The sequence below is a fragment of the Balaenoptera physalus genome, assembly GCF_965194825.1.
Source record: "Balaenoptera physalus genome assembly, chromosome: 3".
Taxonomy (NCBI): Eukaryota; Metazoa; Chordata; class Mammalia; order Artiodactyla; family Balaenopteridae; genus Balaenoptera; species Balaenoptera physalus.
The window spans coordinates 127,723,248-127,742,007 of NC_138890.1; the positions used below are offsets into that span (position 1 = coordinate 127,723,248).

An 18,760-nucleotide genomic window follows, 5' to 3' on the forward strand; every position below is an offset into this window, starting at 1 on the left:
AGTTGTCATTTTGAACCTCTAGAAAATACCAGCCACCAACTGAACAGCAAGTGACCCCAGACAACACCATATGGAAAAGAAGAATAACCCAGCCAAGCCTTTCCCAAATTCCTGACCCACATATTCAAGCACAAATTAAATGATTGTTGAATCTTAAGCCACTCAGATTTAGGGTGATTTGTTATACAGAAATAAGTAAACAGAAATTGGTCCCCAGAAGTGCTACTATAACAAAAAACTAAAACATGTGGCAATGACTTTAGGAACCAGCAGCAGGTAGAAGAAGCTGGAAGAGCTTTGAGGACACTATTGATGGAAGGAGAAGGGCACTGAGGCAGTGTCAGCGAAGAGTGGAAGGAAGGGGAAAGCGATAATAAATTCTAGAATATCTACCTCTCCAACTTTTCAGTCTGATATATCTTTTTGCCAGTTACAGTTTCCTGAGTAACTGGAAACTGTGTCTTGCCCACCATTCTCTTGACCCTGCCTGAGAAACCTACAACCTAGTTTGTTTTGTGTGCGGATGGGATAGCCTACATTTCAGAGAGGTTTGGCTTCTTTGCCTTTTGTTGGCTACCATTGGTTTGATCAAAAACAGCCACATAACCTGTCAGTGTTAATTCTTAATCCGCATTCCTCATGTTTCCATAGAGACAGAAATGATGTGTACACTACTGACCAGGAGGAGACAGGCTGACTCTTCTCTGTCCCTCTTCATCCCTTCCCATGGAGGAGGAGGTACTTGATGGGATGCTAAGTTCAAGAAAAGAATTCAACTTAGTTGCTCCAGATTCTCTCCTCCATGTCTTTCTGCCTGGAAAGACTGCTGTGTGGTAAGCTTAGCTGGGAAGGCTATGCTGTGAAAGGGGAGACCTGCTGCTGTATCTCTCATCTCTCATTTGGTTCTAAACTATGGTGGAGACAAGGAGGATATTTACACCCCATTCCCCCAAAATTCAAAACTTCTAAGGTGTTTACCTGTATCTTAGTTACAGGAACCTACTCACTTGATTGAATCTATATCCACTCAATTGCATTCTAGAGCAGAGGTTTTTAATCATATAAGCTTAGGGGATCTTTGAGCACCATGAAAATATATGCATAATCTTGTCTTCATTTGTATTTTTTCTAGGAGAGTGTCAGTAGACTGCTCTCATTAGATTTTCCAAGAGGTCCATAACCTAACTCTGGTTAAGAACTACTGCTCTTGAAATATCCTACTGAGCTCCTGTTTCCTATTCCCACACCCTCACCCCACCCCATGCACCTAGCTCTTAATTGCAGAAGTAAAGGATCCTTTCCTCTTTCAGAGTATTCTCTGACTGGTGTTTGCTTTCAAGGATCTTAATTTTGCAATATCAGTGTATCCCAAATTTAGGAAAATAGGAAGGCAAAATAGGAAGGTCGTCCTCACCAAATCTAAATATGGAAATGAAATTTGACAGTCTACAAGCCCTGGGAACAGATATGTTTCAAAATTCACACTTTTTCAAACTTTAGAGAAGATGGTGCATATATTCTATGTTACCCAATGACACCAACAAGGCCTGGAACAGTATTCCATGACCAAACACATAACTATTTCTGCAACAAAACATAAATATTCACACCAAGTGGGATAGAGACTGTAAATAGAGTCATCTCTGTTCAGTCAGGTTTTTGCTATAAAATGAGTTATGAAATATTTCTTTTTCAGTGACTTGGGGGGAGCATGTGGTTAAAGAATTGTGAACCTATAACTAAATACCATCACTGCCTTCCTTTAATCTCCCCTTGTCCAAGACTAAATAATTCTAGTTTCTTAAATATTTCTTTGAAAGTCTGTTTGTCATCATCTTAATTATCCCCATAGCTGTCCTGTTTCAGCATAATCTGGCAAACAATAGAACTGAGAACACTGTACGTTATTATGCAATAGGGTTTAAAGGGAAGATTACTTTTGGCTTCCTAGGACTGCGATGATACCTGAATATAGTCAACTTCATATAGCCTCAGGGATAACACAATTTGCTCTGCATCACTCTTCCTAAACTTGATTATTAATCCCTGATCTAAACTCCAGTCTCCAAACATCTGCGAAAGTAATCTTCTTCTTACAGCCCTTGGAAATAGGCCCAGTGATCCTTTTATCCTACAACAAAATGTGCTGTCCAAAAACGGAACAGGCTGTCTTAGAGTATAATGAGTTCCCTTTTATTAGAGGTTTTTAGGTGGAAGCTAGATAATGTAGTGAATGTGCTCATAATACTGAACAAATAAACAATGAAAGAAGTTCACTTAATCCCTATGTGATTGCACATTTCATCTTGTAAACCCACTGATACAGAGTTCATAACTAAGCCTTATTCCACATGCTCAAAGTTATTAACTCACACTTGGGCAACTAAAGCTATGATCTCAATTGTTTTCTTGCCCACTGGGAGAATGAGTATTCTATTTGGACTCATAGGGTTCTCATGTCACAGGACTGTCCTTCCCCAGAAGAGGCAGACAACTAGAATCCACTTCAATTCAAATCAGTTAATGCGTATTTATTGCTAACTTGCTTTATCTCTAATAAAATGCATAGAGTCTGTTGAGGAGAAATTTATGTGTGTATCTAATACCTGGAGAACCACACTAAGGACAACATAAGCATCTGTGAAATAATATGCTGTATTCCTTAGGCAAGAATACAGAGAAAATTTAAATTAAGAGGTAAGGCACTCAGATTGAGGAGTCTGAGTCTTGCTACGGACTGGGTCATCTCAGGGCAAAAGAGAAAACTAGATGGCATTTGTAATCAGGGGACCAACCTATTTTTCAACCTTTCCTCCACTGAGTATTCTTGGGTCTTCAGTCCAAAATTCTCACTGGATCTTGTTTTCTTCAAAACTTGATATCAGGGAAAATTCTGATCAGATTATTTTTTTATTTGTATCAGATTCTATTGAGGGTTCAATAGCATTTTGCACAGTGCTAGACCCCTTAATAAACCCTAAATAAATTGTAGCAATTATTATAAATAAAGCATTGTATTTCTAAGGGTATTATCAAGAGATAAAAAGTTGTAATACAATAGAAAAGAGCTTAAATGATGTATTATTTCATGATTATAAAAAAAGTTGCAAAAAGACATATATAATATATTAACTTTGAAACACACAGAAAATTGCTATATGCTCAGATATATGTGGTGAAAAATATATAGTTGTATGTGGGAAATCTACTCTCCCACATAACAATAGTGATTTTTCTCTGGGAAAGAAGGAAGTGGAACTGTGCCTATAATATTATCTTTAAAAAATCAACCAAGGTATACACTTTTTTTCATAAACATTTGACAACATATTGTGTGGGTTGGGGATGACAAGAGAAAATGGCCAAAGATAACAAAGTCTTTTGACTAGATTCCATTAGACAATCAATAATTCTTAAACATCATCTATATTCAAGTCCATAGTGGTGCTATGGTTGCTCCAACATGAACATGACAGAATCCTTGCCCCTGAGATATTTGTGTTCTTACTCAGACACAGAAAACAACCAGGAATGATGTACAGTCCTTTGGAAATTGATGACCCCTCAATATGAACAACATCTAGCATGTTGTAGTAACCAGAAATGTTTGTTTTATCAAAATTGGGCACTGTTTCAGGTCACATTTCCAACTATACTTCTGCCTATGTGCAGTCCAGTACAGTGAAATAAAATCAGGGTTTTCAGATGAGTATCCTGCGTTTAAGTCTTGGCCCTCATGCTAGACAGGCCATAGAAAAGTCTTTTACTTCTTTAGGCCTCAGTCTGTTCATCTGTAAGTTAGGGATCAGTAGTAATACCTATATTACAGTTATTGTGGTTATTAAATATAGTAATTTTTTTCTAAAATAAGTTCTTGATTGTATATAAATTGCTATACAAAAAAATTTTAGCACCAAGTAAGTGCCCAGCACCATACTAAGTACTAATAATTCAGAGGTAAATAAAATATGGACTTTTTCCTCAAGAAACTTATAGGCTGTTTTGAGAAATACTGATAAATAACTGTAAAACAAGGTATGATAAATGGTAACAACTTGTTATGAAGATCCAAAAGAGGGAGAGATTAATTAAGAAAGTAGGCAGATGAATGAGTCAGAAAGATAATAAATAAGATGTTCCATATGAACTGTAAAGAATGACTAGAAATTTGTTGAATCAGCTGAAATTAAGGCAAGCTCATCAGGAACTAAAGTTAGGAGATGGGCCAAAGCACTTGGAGAATAGTGAGATGGCCTTGCACCTAGAGTAGGCGGTACGTGGTAACAAAAAGTGGGAGACAAGTTCTCAGAATGAGGTTGTGCCCAATTTTAAAAGATATTGATGTGAAAAGAGTCAGGACTATGTTTGTTGGCCATGTGGGGCCATCAAAGCTTTTTGAGCAAGAGAGAAAATAATACCACCTTGGTTTTAGGAAAATTACTTTTTTGAAGACAGTATAAATGACAAATTGAAAAACCCAAATTGGGTATATTAGTAAGGATTATTTTTTGGCTCTAATCTGGATGAGGGATGATGTGACACTGGACAGAGCAAGAGATTGGGGCAGGGTTGTTTGAAGAGAACTGACGAATTGGAGAGCTATCTCAGAGGAAAAAGAGATAAACTTCATAATTGATTGTATATAGAAAGTGAAAGAAGTCAAAGATGACTCGAGGCTTCCACCAGGGGAACTGTGTGGATAGTAGTGCCATTAACCAAGACAATGCCCAGAAAGAGAGATGTGTTTTGGAAAACGGAAGAGAATTAGTTCAATTTGGGGTAAGTTGAGTTTGACAAGTCAGCAGGATATCCAGATGGAAATGCCCAGAAGGCTGGGCACAGATGCAAAGTGAACAATTTACTTTGCCATTCTTCCCTCCACTGCAAAATGGATGGGAGATTGCTTGCCACTTCTCTCCAAGGACCGTGGAGAGGATTAATGAGGCAGTGTTCACATTTATTCCACACTGAGGATCAGTGAGAGCTTGGCAAAGTATTAGGTTGAGTCCCGTTATGTTAACTTGGAAACAAAGCAGCTTTGATATGAAAGCCATTGAAGGAGGAGAATGCAAACCTACAAGGCCACTTTGTAGAATATAATTGTACTTCAGGCAGCCAGTCCAAGTACTGCCTTGGTGTGGGTGAGCACTAACCTGTTTCCAGCTGAAGGCAAAGAAAGTGAAGCAGCCTTCCTATTGTCTGCATTTTCTTTTTGAATACCTTCCCAAAGTCTCCAGGACTCAGCCCAAATGTGAGCTCAGGAATTAGTTAAATAGAACCCTTACAACACTTTCTAGTGAAACTCATTTCACAATTTCTCCCATCATCAATAACACTGATTTCTGAAGCAAGCTACTGTTAGCTGTCTCTGTCCTATATAAAAGTAACTTTGTTTTATAAATAAGTTCCACAAATAAGTGATATATGATATTTGTCTTTCTCTGTCTGATTTATTTCACTTAGTATGATAATCTCTAGGTCCATCAATGTTGTTGTGAATGGCATTATTTCATTCTCTCTTATGGCTGAGTAATGTTAGAAAAAAATTTTATGGTTACTAAAGGGGCAAAAGGGGTTCTGGATTAACAGATACACACTACTATACCCAAAATAGATAAAAAACAAGGACTTACTGTATAGCACAGGGAACTATATTCAATATCTTGCAATAACCTAAATTTAATGGAAAAGAATCTGAAAAAGAATATATATTCTGTACACCTGAAATTAACACAACATTGTAAATCAACTATACTTCAATAAAAAAATTGAAAAAGAAAAAGTAATTTTGTGTTGGCTCATATGCCAGTGATTAACTGGCAACACTGAGGTCACCAGGTAACATATGCTTGAGACCACTGCCAAGCCAGCAACTCATATCTGACATGTTCCTTCTAAAATGTGGACTCAGGCAGAGAATTATGCCTATTCATATAATGGAACCTTCCAGAATATTTCAAAACCTTTTAATTTACAAATTTTATTTCCTCTTCCTACACTTCAGAGAGGGCAGAGAAACAAAACATAGAATGAAAGATATATGATACAACAGAAAGAACATGTTCTTTGAGGGTTCTGACAGATCTGATTTCCAATTTGCCACTTACTGTGTCCCCTTGGTTCTGGTCTTTCTGGGCCTCAGTATCCTTAGTTGTAAACTGCAGTGTCATGAGGATTGAATTCTTGCCACTTGTTATCTGTGCGACCTAGTGCAGATTACTGAGACTCTTTCTGCTTCAGTTTTCTCTTCTGTCAAATGAGGATAATGTTACCTGCCATAGTTTATGTAAGAGTTGGATGAAATAAAATTAGTCTTTAGCTTTGGTTCTGACACACAGTTATTTCTAAATAAATGGCAGTTGTTATACTGGTGGCAGTGGTACTTCTGCTGCTGATGTGATAATATGAAGCAGATGGCTCATTAAAGGTCCTCAATAAATGTAAATTTAACTATGGAGTGTGAGTAGGGATATCACTATAAGTAGCTCCCATGTGATTCAGGTTACAATATACATCAGTGGTCATTTTATTTAATTTTAATTTTCTTTTTTTGAGGAACAAGAGCCCAGTGTTTTTTTTGTTTTTTTTTTTTATTAATTTATTTATTTATTTTTGGCTGTGTTGGGTCTTCGTTTCTGTGCTAGGGCTTTCTCTAGTTGCGGCGAGCGGGGGCCCCTCTTCATTGCGGTGCGCGGGCCTCTCACTGTCGCGGCCTCTCTTGTTGCGGAGCACAAGCTCCAGACGCGCAGGCTCAGTAGTTGTGGCTCACGGGCCTAGTTGCTCCGCGGCATGTGGGATCTTCCCAGACCAGGGCTCGAACCCGTGTCCCCAGCATTGGCAGGCAGATTCTCAACCACTGCGCCACCAGGGAAGCCCAGCCCAGTGTTTTTATTTGATCATTTCTTGCATTTGAAGTACTCCTCGATGACATCCTTGACCTGAGCCCCTTTGCCACAGCCCTTAACCACCACACAACTGCAACCAACCACTTTACGGGTTTTCCCTCTCTGTCAATTTTACAGAGGCCTACCCATTCCCCTAGTTTCTTGTCATCAACCTTAATCAGGTTGATTTGGTGCTCAGCACAAAGGGCCTCCACCAACTTGACATACATAGGCTCATCACAGTTGGATGCAAGCACACAGAGATGGGCTTGACACTTGTCTAAGGCTTTGGCAGCTTCGCATATTCCACGTGCTAGGCCATCGTGGATGAGGTTGGTCTTCAGCACCTCTTGCAGAGCAGGATTAACATCCATTACACCTCCAACAGCAGTGCCTTCCTCGGCCCTGGCGGTGGGTTATGGGTGGGGCCGAATCTTAAGTGCACCCGAGCCTCCGTCTCCGCGCGACTCCGCGGCATTATCGGTCATTTTAAATAGGAATAGAAATCACCAAAGGACAGACTTGGGTGGATAAAAGTATATTACCTGCTTTGCCTTGGCTTTGAATGAGGAAACCTAATAAGTTGGATTTTTTTTTAATACTAAAATAAAATAAAACTTTGGAATTAAAAAAGTAGTTTTGGTAGAGCCAATTTCTTCCTCGTCAGTGGTGGTTTCCCAGCTGCTTATAGTGAGGGTCTTCAAAGCAGGCCCAAGGAGCCTCTCTTGGCCTCATCCTAAGAAAACCTCTGTATATGAGATGTAAATGATGTTGGGGATATCCCGAGTAGCTGAAAAAATCAGCAGAGACGACAAGACAAAAACAGATACCTCCCAACTTCGATTCCAGTGGTTTCAGGAACAGGTGGAGATGTCTATGAAAGTCAGAAACACTTTCTTTTGCAATAATTTTCCTCTCTTTACTAGAAAAAAGGTGGAATCTTGTCTCGTATTGTATTTGTTGCCATGTTTGCACTTTAGAATAGCTAAACCTTATATTCCTTAAAGACACGGTCATTTGAGAAAGATTTAGGAAGTAGGCAAAGATTGCCTCTTTCCTTCCTTTCCTGAGGTTCAGGTTGTTGGAACTAGAACTAACCCTCCCTTTTCCTCCAAACCTAAGTCCACTACTAATCAGGAGCAGATTTAGTAGCTGTTTCTTCTAAAGACTGCTGTTTCTGCACGTGCCTAATTTTAGAGGATTCTCAAACATCCACTGCCATTGCCTTCCCCACCCTATCATCCTGGGCCTCAGAGAAGATCCAGTAATCTATATGTCCTCAGGAAATAGGAATTTATTGTGTTTCATCACCCAGAAGTACCTACTATATTTCCTGGAAAAAAGAATAATTGGTCTTAATGATGTCAATTCTGCTTAATCTTTTATTACATTTCATTAGAATTTGGAAGAGGTAGTTCACACCTCTCTTCCACTGCACCCCTACCTACAACCCTTCTAAAGACAGGATTTTAAGCAGGATGGCATCTAGGGAAGAAGGGAAGAAATATACAGCAGAATAAGCCTTTCTCACCACCTCTTTAAGCCCTACCATGGGCACCATGATTTATTCCATCTCTTTATAAGACCTGTGTTGGTTATATGAAAACAAAAACTAAGGACTTCCCCGGTGGTCCAGTGGTTAAGAATCTGCCTTCCAATGCAGGGGACATGGGTTCGAACTCTGTTCAGGGACCTAAGATCCCATATGCCTCAGGGCAACTAAGCCCGTGTGCCTCAACTACTGAGTCCACACACTCTAGAGCCCACGTGCCACAACTAGAGAGAAGCCCACTCACCACAATGAAAGATCCCATATGCCGCAACTAAGACCTGATGCAGCCAGATAGATAGATAGATAGATAGAATTGATTTTTTTCAATACTTTTAAAAAATAAATTTATTTATTTATTTTTGGCTGCGTTGGGTCTTCGTTGCTGCATGAAGGCTGTCTCTAGTTGCGGCGAGCGAGGGCTACTCTTCGTTGCGGTGTGCAGGCTTCTCATTGTGGTAGCTTCTCTTGTTGTAGAGCATGGGGTCTAGGTGCACAGGCTTCAGTAGTTGTGGCACACGGGCTTCAGTAGTTGTGGCTCGTGGGCTCTAGAGCACAGGTTCAGTAGTTGTGATGCATGGGCTTAGTTGCTCTGTGGCACGTGGGATCTTCCAGGCCCAGAACTCGAACCCATGTCCCCTGCATTGGCAGGTGGATTCTTAACCACTGCACCACCAGGAAAACCCCAGAATTGATTTTTTTAAATAAAGAAAACAAAAACTATACATAATAACAGCAATGACTATAATTCCAGCCAAACAAATTAGTTTCAAGCACCCTAATGCAAGTTGTTGGATGTGTGAATGGTAAGGAACCTGCAATGGAAGCAGGAAAATTTATATCAGACTCAAAATCAGTCTCATATTTAGGATGTGCTTTTTGTTATATATGTCGTGAAAGCTATTCTTCCACACAGGATGTCAATTTCTTCCATTAACTAACCTGTTGCCTTGCTGAATAGAGGAGTGAAGTAAACATTTAGAAGTGTTTATTTTGATTTCCATTGTTAGCACCAAAGTTTCAAGGTTAAGATACTGCCTTTTATTTTTGTACAATATTGCTATTAAAGTTGTTGCACTTTCAAAGGTGATTGTGTAGTTGGCCAACTAACTGCTGTGGAGGTATAACTTTTACCAGTTACACTGAGAATTAATATTTTCACATAGAATTTTGTTCTAAAGAATATCAATGTTAGAAATGATTTGTAAAACGATAAATTCAGTTGACTGACTTCATTAAAATATTGCTGCCAAATTCTAGGTATCATAGAAACAAAATAAAGAAGGATTATTATCAAAGGTGAAAGTGCCCACAAAGAAAAAGAAGTATGCAAATACTAGTGTATTATCATAATGTTCCTCAAAAAGAAATTTATTATAAATTTTTTTCCATACCTGGTCCCAAACATGGATTTTTAATGTAGGTTAAGCAAAAGTCATATGCAATAAAACCATTATGATAAGGATTATAACAATAAAAAACATGAAAATAAATGAAAGTCATATATGATTTATAGTTAAGAATATAATCTTAAAGTGAGAAATTAAGTCTTATAACTGATTAGAAAGTGCAGTGTCGAGATTCATGGCAGCCAAAGAAAAGAGGAAATCATTTGCTCAGGAGACACAATTTTACCTAGCATTAAACTCTATGAGGAACTTAAACAATTTTCTTTATATAAAGAACATTTAACTAGTTATTCAGCAATTAATTAAGTAGCTGTTTTACAAAAGATATGGAAACTATATTCATGTAACTGAGTTTTACACAAATTTGCAACAAAAAAAATTGCCAAGAAAATAGTAAAATCATATTTCCATTATGAGTTTCTACCTGGCTCTAAAACAATGCAATCCACAGGTGCTGTTTTAGGTAGCTTAACTGATAACAGGAAAAAAAGGCTCTCAAAAAAAGAGGCCACAACTTTATGATTGAAACAAAAAGTTTAATGGATTATTTGGTAAGCAAGAGAGATCTGTATGAACAGAGCTCAGTATTACTGATCAAAGCAAGTTGCTGATCTTATACAGGGTTTGGGGAAGCACAGATTTTGGGGACTGTTGGACTTTCAGAACCGGGAGTGACTCAGAATTAGTTGATCTTTAGTAGTTATGGAAGTGTCTCTAAAAGTGGAAGCGTTTCAAGTGGTAGAAGTGTCTCTAAAAGTCAGCCATAGTGAGGCTATTGCTGATTGCCTGGCCTTCAGCCAAGTGATGATGTTCCCAGTGGGTAGTTTTCAGAAGTGTAGTTACAGAAGCAAATTTACAGGGATTGGTTGAGATGGATTATGACCAACTTTTTTGAGTTTGAAGTATAAGAAGTTTTTCTTCTCAGAGCAGAGTATCTAGAAATGGATCATTATTTCTCCCCAACTTAACTTGGATAGGATTTTTAAGAAGTTCATTAGTAGTTAATTTGGATTTTAGTTCTCACTGAGTCCCTGAATAACATATGTTATATGTTTGAGAGGAAATCAACATAACTTTGGAAACCAGATGTGTAGATAATAAAGTTAACATATTGTTATAAAAAGTGATTAATCTACATTGTTACTTTTCTATATGCCAGCAGTGAACAATAGGAACTTGAAATTAAAGATACAACCATTTGCCTTAGTGCCAAAAAATAATAATACTTGGGCATAAGGGTAAAAGAAGAAGTACAAGGTCTATATTAGGAAACCAAAAAACTGATGAAAGAAATTAAAGAAAAAAAATCTACACAAGTGGAGAGATATTCCATGTTCATGGATAGAAAAGGTCAATATTTTTAGAATTTCAGATCTTCCCAACTTGATTTATAGAGTCAACGGAATCCCAATCAAAATCAACCCCTTATATAGCTACTAGGAAAATTAAAAGACAAAAGTAGTAAAATCATCTATATCCACAATAAGTAGTTAAAGGAAACAAAAAAATGTAAAATACAATGTCAGAACATTAAATATACAGGAAGGGGAGTAAAAATGCAGGGTTGTTAAAATACCTTCAAACTAAAGAAATCAGCAACTTTAATCATGTATATAATGGTAACACAAACCAAAAATCTGTAATAGATACACATGCAAAAAGAGAAAGGAATCCAAATATAACACTAAAAATAGTCATCAAATCACAAGGGAGTAGAGAGTAAAAGAAGAAGAAAAGAACAACTGCAAAAACAATGAAAAAAAATGGAAATAAGTACATACTTATCAATAATTACTTTAAATGTAAATGAACCAAATGTTCCAATCAAAAGACACAGAGTGGCTGAATGAATACAAAAACAAGATCCACATGTATGCCACCTACAGGGGATTCACTTCAGATCTAAAGACACACACACACTGAAAGTGAGGGGATGGAAAAAGTATAAATGGGAAATAGAAAGAAAACCATGATAGCAATTTAATATCAGATGAAATAGACTTTAAAATGAAGACTGTAACAAGAGACAAAGAAAGACATTATAAAATGATCAGCGGAGCAATCCAAGAAGATATATCAATTGTAAATATATATGCACCCAACAAAGGAGCACCTAAACACATAAAACAAATATTAACAGACATAAAGGCAGAAAGTGACAGTAAAATAATGGTAGAGAACTTTAACACCCCACTTACATCAGTGGACAGATGATCCAGCGAGAAAATTCTGGCCTTAAATGACATTAGACCAGATGTACTTAATAGATATAGAGAGAGAACATTCCATGCAAAAGCAGCAAAACACACATTCTTTCAAGAGCACATGGAACATTCTCAGGCACTGATCACATGTCAGGCCACAAAACAGGTATCAATAAATTTAAGAGGATTGAAATCATATCAAGAATCTCTTCTGACCACAACATTATGAGAACAGATATCAACTACAAGAAAAAAATCATAAAAAACACACACATGGAGGCTAAACTATATGCTACTAAACAGGCAATGGGTTACTGAAGAAATCAAAAAATACATGGAGACAAAAGAAAAGGAAAACACAACGATCCAAAGTCTATGGGACAGGAGGAGACCTTCAAGATGGTGGAGGAGTAAGACATGGAGGTCACCTTCCTCCCAAGAAATACATCACAAATACATCTACATGTGGAACAACTCCTACAGAACATGTACTGAATGCTGGCAGAAGACCTCAGACTTCCCAAAAGGCAAGAAATTCTCCACGTACCTGGGTAGGGCCAAAGAAAAAACAAAGACAAAAGAATAGGGATGGGACCTGCACCTCTGGGAGGGAGCTGTGAAGGAGGAAAAGCTTCCACACCTTATGAAGCCCCTTCACTGGTGAGACGGGGGGGTGGGTAGGGGGGAAGCTTCGGAGCCACAGAGGAGAGCACAGCAACAGGGGTGTAGAAGCCAAAGTGGAGAGATTCCCGCAGAGGATTGGTGCTGACCAGCACTCACCAGCCCGAGAGGCTTGTCTGCTCACCTGCTGGGGCAGGTGGGGCCTGGGAGCTGAGGCTCCGGCTTCGGAGGTCAGATCCCAGGGAAAGGACTGGGGTTGGTGGCGTGAACACAGCCTGAAGGGGGTAGTGCACCACAGCTAGCCAGGAGGGAGTCCAGGAAAAAGTCTGGAACTGCCTAAGACGCAAGAGACCATTGTTTTGGAGTATGCGAGGAGAAGGGATTTAGAGCACCGCCTGAACAAGCTCCAGAGACAGGCACGAGCTGCGGCTATCAGTGCAGACACCAGAGATGGGAATGAAACACTAAGGCTGCTGCTGCAGCCACCAAGAAGCCTGTGTGCAAGCACAGGTCACAATCCACACCTTCCCTCCTAGCAGCCTGTGCAGCCCGCCACTGCCAGGGCCCCGTGAAACAAGGACAAATTCCCCAGGAGAACACACGGCATGCCTCAGGCTATTACAACATCACACCGGCCTCTGCCGCCAGAGGCTCGCCCCACATTCCGTACCCTCCCTCCCACCAGCCTGAGTAAGCCAGAGCCCCCTACTCAGCTGCCACTTTAACCCTGTCCTGTCTGAGTGAAGAACAGATGCCCTCAGGCAATCTACAGGCAGAGGCAGGGCCAAATCCAAAGCTGAACCCCAGGAGCTCTGTGAACAAAGAAGAGAAAGGGAAATTTCTCCCAGCAGCCTCAGAAACAGCGGATTAAATCTCCACAATCAACTTGATGTACCCTGCATCTCTGGAATACCTGAATAGAGAACGAATCATCCCAAAATTGAGGTGGTTTACTTTGGGAGCAACTGTAGACTTGGGGTTTGCTTTCTGAATCTAACTTGTTTCTGGTTTTATGTTTATCTGAGTTTAGTATTTAGAGTTTATTATCATTGGTAGATTTGTTTATTGACTTGGTTGCTCTCTTCCTTTTTATTTTTTTATATATAGATATATATCTTTTTTCCTTTTTCTCTTTTGGTGAGTGTGTATGTGTATGCTTCTTTGTGGGATTTTGTCTGTATAGCTTTGTTTTTACCATTTGTCCTAGCATTCTGTCTATCCTTTTTTTTTTCTTTTTTTTAAAATTACTTCTTAATATTTTTTAATTATTAATAACTTATTTATTTTCTATTTTACTAACTTGTATTTTTTTTTCTTTCTTTCTTTCTCCCATTTCCTCTCAGCAGTGTGGCTAATAGGGTCTTGGTGCTCCGGCCGGGTGTCAGGCCTGTACCTCTGAGGTGGGAGAGCTGAGTTCGGGACACTGGTCCACCAGAGACCTCCCGGCTCCATGTAATATCAAACGGTGAAAGCTCTCACAGAGATCTCCATCTCAACGCTAAGACCCAACTCCACTCAACGACCAGCAAGCTACAGTGCTGGATACCCTATGCAAAACAACTAGCAAGACAGGAACACAACCACACCCATTAGCAGAGAGGTGGGCTAAAATCATAATAAGGTCACAGGCATACCAAAACACACCACTGGACGTGATTCTGCCCACCAGAAAGACAAGATCCAAACTCATCAACCAGAAAACAGGGACCAGTCCCCTCTGAAGGAAGCCTACACAACCCACTGAACCAACCTTAGGTACTGGGGGCAGACACCAAAAACAATGGGAACTACGAGCCCACAGTCTGCAAAAAGGAGACCTCAAACACAGTAAGTTAAGCAAAATGAGAAGACAGAGAAACACACAGGAGATAAAGGAGCAAGGTAAAAACCCATCAGACCAAACAAATGAAGAGGAAATAGGCAGTCTACATGAAAAAGAATTCAGAATAATGATAGTAAAGATGATCCAAAATCCTGGAAATAGAATGGAGAAAACACAAGAAACGTTTAACAAGGACCTAGAAGAACTAAAGAGCAAACAAACAATGATGAACAACACAATAAATGGAATTGAAAATAATCTAGAAGGAATCAATAGCAGAATAACTGAGGCAGAAGAATGGAGAAGTGACCTGGAAGATAAAATAGTGGAAATAACTACCGCAGAGCAGAATAAAGAATAAAGAATGAAACAAATTGAGGACAGTCTCAGAGACTTCTGGGACAACACTAAATGCACCAATATTCGAATTATAGGGGTCCCAGAAGAAGAAGAGAAAAAGAAAGGAACTGAGAAGATATTTGAAGATATTATAGTTGAAAACTACCCTAATATGTGAAAGGAAATACTCAATCAAGTCCAGGAAGTGCAGAGATAAATCCAAGGAGAAACACGCCAAGACACATAGTAATCAAACTATCAAAAATTAAATACAAAGAAAAATTATTAAAAGCAGCAAGGAAAAAACAACAAATAACATACAAGGGAATCCCCATAAGGTTAACAGCTGATCTTTCAGCAGAAACTCTGCAAGCCAGAAGGGACTGGCAGGACATATTTAAAGTGATGAAAGGGAAAAACCTACAACCAAGATTACTCTACCCAGCAAGGATATCATTCAGATTCGACAAAGAAATTAAAACCTTTACAGACAAGCAAAAGCTAAGAGAATTCAGCACCACCAAACCACCTTTACAACAAATGCTAAAGGAACTTCTCTAGGCAGGAAACACAAGAGAAGGAAAAGACCTACAATAACAAACCCAAAACAATTAAGAAAATGGTAATAGGAACATACATATCAATAACTACCTTAAATGTAAATGGATTAAATGCTCCCACCAAAAGACACAGACTGGTGAATGGAAACAAAACCAAGACCCGTATACATGCTGTCTACAAGAGACCCACTTCAGACCTAGGGACACATACAGACTGAAAGTGAGGGGATGGAAAAAGACATTCCATGAAAACTGAAATCAAAAGAAAGCTGGAGTAGCAGTTCTCATATCAGGCAAAATAGACCTTAAAATAAAGACTATTACAAGAGACAAAGAAAGACACTACATAATGATCAAGGGATCAATCCAAGAAAAATATATAACAATTGTAAATATGTATACACCCAACATAGGAACTCCTCAATACGTAAGGCAAATGCTAACAGCCATAAAAGGGGAAATTGACAGTAACAAAATCAGAGTAGGGGACTTTAACACCCACTATCACCAATGGACAGATCATCCAATATGAAAAAAAATAAGGAAACACAAACTTTAAAGGATACATTAAACAAGATGGACTTAATTGATATTTATAGGACATTCCATCCAAAAACAAAATACACTTTATTCTCAAGTGCTCATGGAACATTCTCCAGGTTAGATCATATCTTGGGTCACAAATCAAGTCTTGGTAAATTTAAGAAAATTGAAATCATATCAAGTATCTTTTCCAACCACAATGCTATGAGACTAGACATCAATTACAGGAAAACATCTGTAAAAAATACAAACACATGGAGGCTAAACAATACACTACTTAATAACCAAGAGGTCACTGAAGAAATCGAAGAGGAAATCAAAAAATATCTAGAAACAAATGACAATGAAAACACGATGACCCAAAACCTATGAGATGCAGCAAAAGCAGTTCTAAGATGGAAGTGTATAGGAATACAATCCTACCTCAAGAAACAAGAAACATCTCAAATAAACAACCTAACCTTACACCTAAAGCTATTAGAGAAAGAAGAACAAAAAAAAACCCCAAAGTTAGCAGAAGGAAAGAAATCATAAAGATCAGATCAGTAATAAATGAAAAAGAAATGAAGGAAACAATAGCAAAGATCAATAAAAATAAAAGCTGGTTCTTTGAGAAGATAAACAAAATTTATAAACAATTAGCCAGACTCATCAAGAAAAAAAGGGAGAAGACTCAAATCAATAGAATTAGAAATAAACAAGAAGTAACACCTGACACTGCAGAAATACAAAGGATCATGAGAGATTACTACAAGCAACTCTATGCCAATAAAATGGACAACCTGGAAGAAATGGACAAATTCTTAGAAAGGTATAACCTTCCAACACTGAAACAGGAAGAAATAGAATATATGAACAGACCAATCACAAGTAATGAAATTGAAACTGTGATTAAAAATCTTCCAACAAACAAAAGCCCAGGACCAGATGGCTTCACAGGTGAATTCTATCAAACATTTAGAGAAGAGCTAACACCCATCCTTCTCAAACTCTTCCAAAAAATTGCAGAGGAAGGAATACTCCCAAACTCATTCTATGAGGTCACCATCACCCTGATACCAAAACCAGACAAAGATAGTACAAAAAAAGAAAATTACAGACCAATATCACTGATGAATATAGATGCAAAAATCCTCAACAAATTACTAGCAAACAGAATCCAACAACACATTAAAGGATCATACACCATGATCAAGTGGGATTTATCCCAGGGATGCAAGGATTCTTCAATATACGCAAATCAATCAATGTGATACACCTTAATAAGAAATTGAAGAAGAAAAACCATATGATCATCTCAATAGATGCAGAAAAAGCTTTTGACAAAATTCAACATCCATTTATGATAAAAACTCTCCAGAAAGTGGGCATAGAGGGAACCTACCTCAACATAATAAAGGCCAAATAAGACAAACCCACAGCAAACATCATTCTCAATGCTTAAAAACTGAAAACATTTCCTCTAAGATCAGGAACAAGACAAGGATGTCCACTCTTGCCACTATTATTCTACATAGTTTTGGAAGTCCTAGCCATGGCAATCAGAGAAGAAAAAGAAATAAAAGGAATACAAAACAACAACAACAACAAAAAAGCAAACAATCCAATCCAAAAATGGGCAGAAGACCTAAATAGACATTTCTCCAAAGAAGATATACAGATTGCCAACAAACACATGAAAGGATGCTCAACATCACTAATTATTAGAGAAATGCAAATCAAACTACAATGAGGTATCACCTCACACCAGTCAGAATGGCCATCATGAAAAAGTCTACAAACAATAAATGCTGGAGAGGGTGTGGACAAAAGGAAACCCTCTTGCACTGTTGGTGGGAATGTAAATTGATACAGCCACTATGGATAACAGTATGGAGGTTCCTTAAAAAACTAAAAATAGAACTACCATATGACCCAGCAATCCCACTACTGGGCATATACCCTGAGAAAACCATAATTCAAAAAGAGTCATTTACCACAATGTTCACTGCAGCTCTATTTACAATAGCCAGGACGTGGAAGCAACGTAAGTGTCCATCAACAGATGAATGGATGAAGAAGATGTGGCACATATATACAATGGAATACTACTGAGCCATAAAAAGAAATGAAATTGAGTTATTTGTAGTGAGGTGGATGGACCTATAGTCCATCATACAGAGTGAAGTAAATCAGGAAGAGAAAAACAAATATCATATGCTAACACATATATATGGAATCTAAAAAAAAAAAAAAAAGGTTCTGATGAACATTGGGGCAGGACAGAAATAAAGATGCAGACGTAGAGAATGGACTTGAGGACATGGGTAGGGGCAAGGGTAAGCTGGGACAAAGTGAGAGAGTGGCATGTACATATATACACTACCAAATGTAAAATAGATAGCTAGTGGGTAGCAGCCACATAGCACAGGGAGATCAGCTCGGTGCTTTGTGTCCACCTAGAAGGATGGGATAGGGAGTGTGGGAGGGAGATGCAAGAGGGAGGAGATATGGGGATATATGTATATGTATAGTTGATTCACTTTGTTATAAAGCATAAACTAACACACCATTGTAAAGCAATTATACTCCAATAAAGATGTTAAAGAATCAAAACAAAAACAAAGTCTACGGGACACAGCAAAATCAGTTTTAAGAGGGAAGTTTATAGCGATACAAGCATACCTGAGGAAAAAAGAAAAATCTTAAATAAACAAAATAACCTTACACCTAAAGGAATTAGAAAAAGAAGAACAAGCAAAACCCAACCTTAGAAGGAAGGAAATAATAAAGATCAGATCAGAAATAAATGAAATAGAGACTGAAAAAAATAGAAATGATCCATGAAAC

The 18,760-nt window shown here is 38.3% G+C and overlaps 1 pseudogene across 1 annotated transcript; it reads right to left on the reverse strand.

Moving 5' to 3' along the window:
* Window positions 1-1,324: 1,324 nt before the first annotated feature.
* Window positions 1,325-7,379, reverse strand: LOC309658578 (small ribosomal subunit protein eS12 pseudogene; annotated as a pseudogene). Its single transcript, XR_014268327.1, has 2 exons — window positions 6,858-7,379; window positions 1,325-6,544 (listed from the first exon to the last, which is right to left on the reverse strand). The product of XR_014268327.1 is annotated as a small ribosomal subunit protein eS12 pseudogene (transcript).
* Window positions 7,380-18,760: the final 11,381 nt, after the last annotated feature.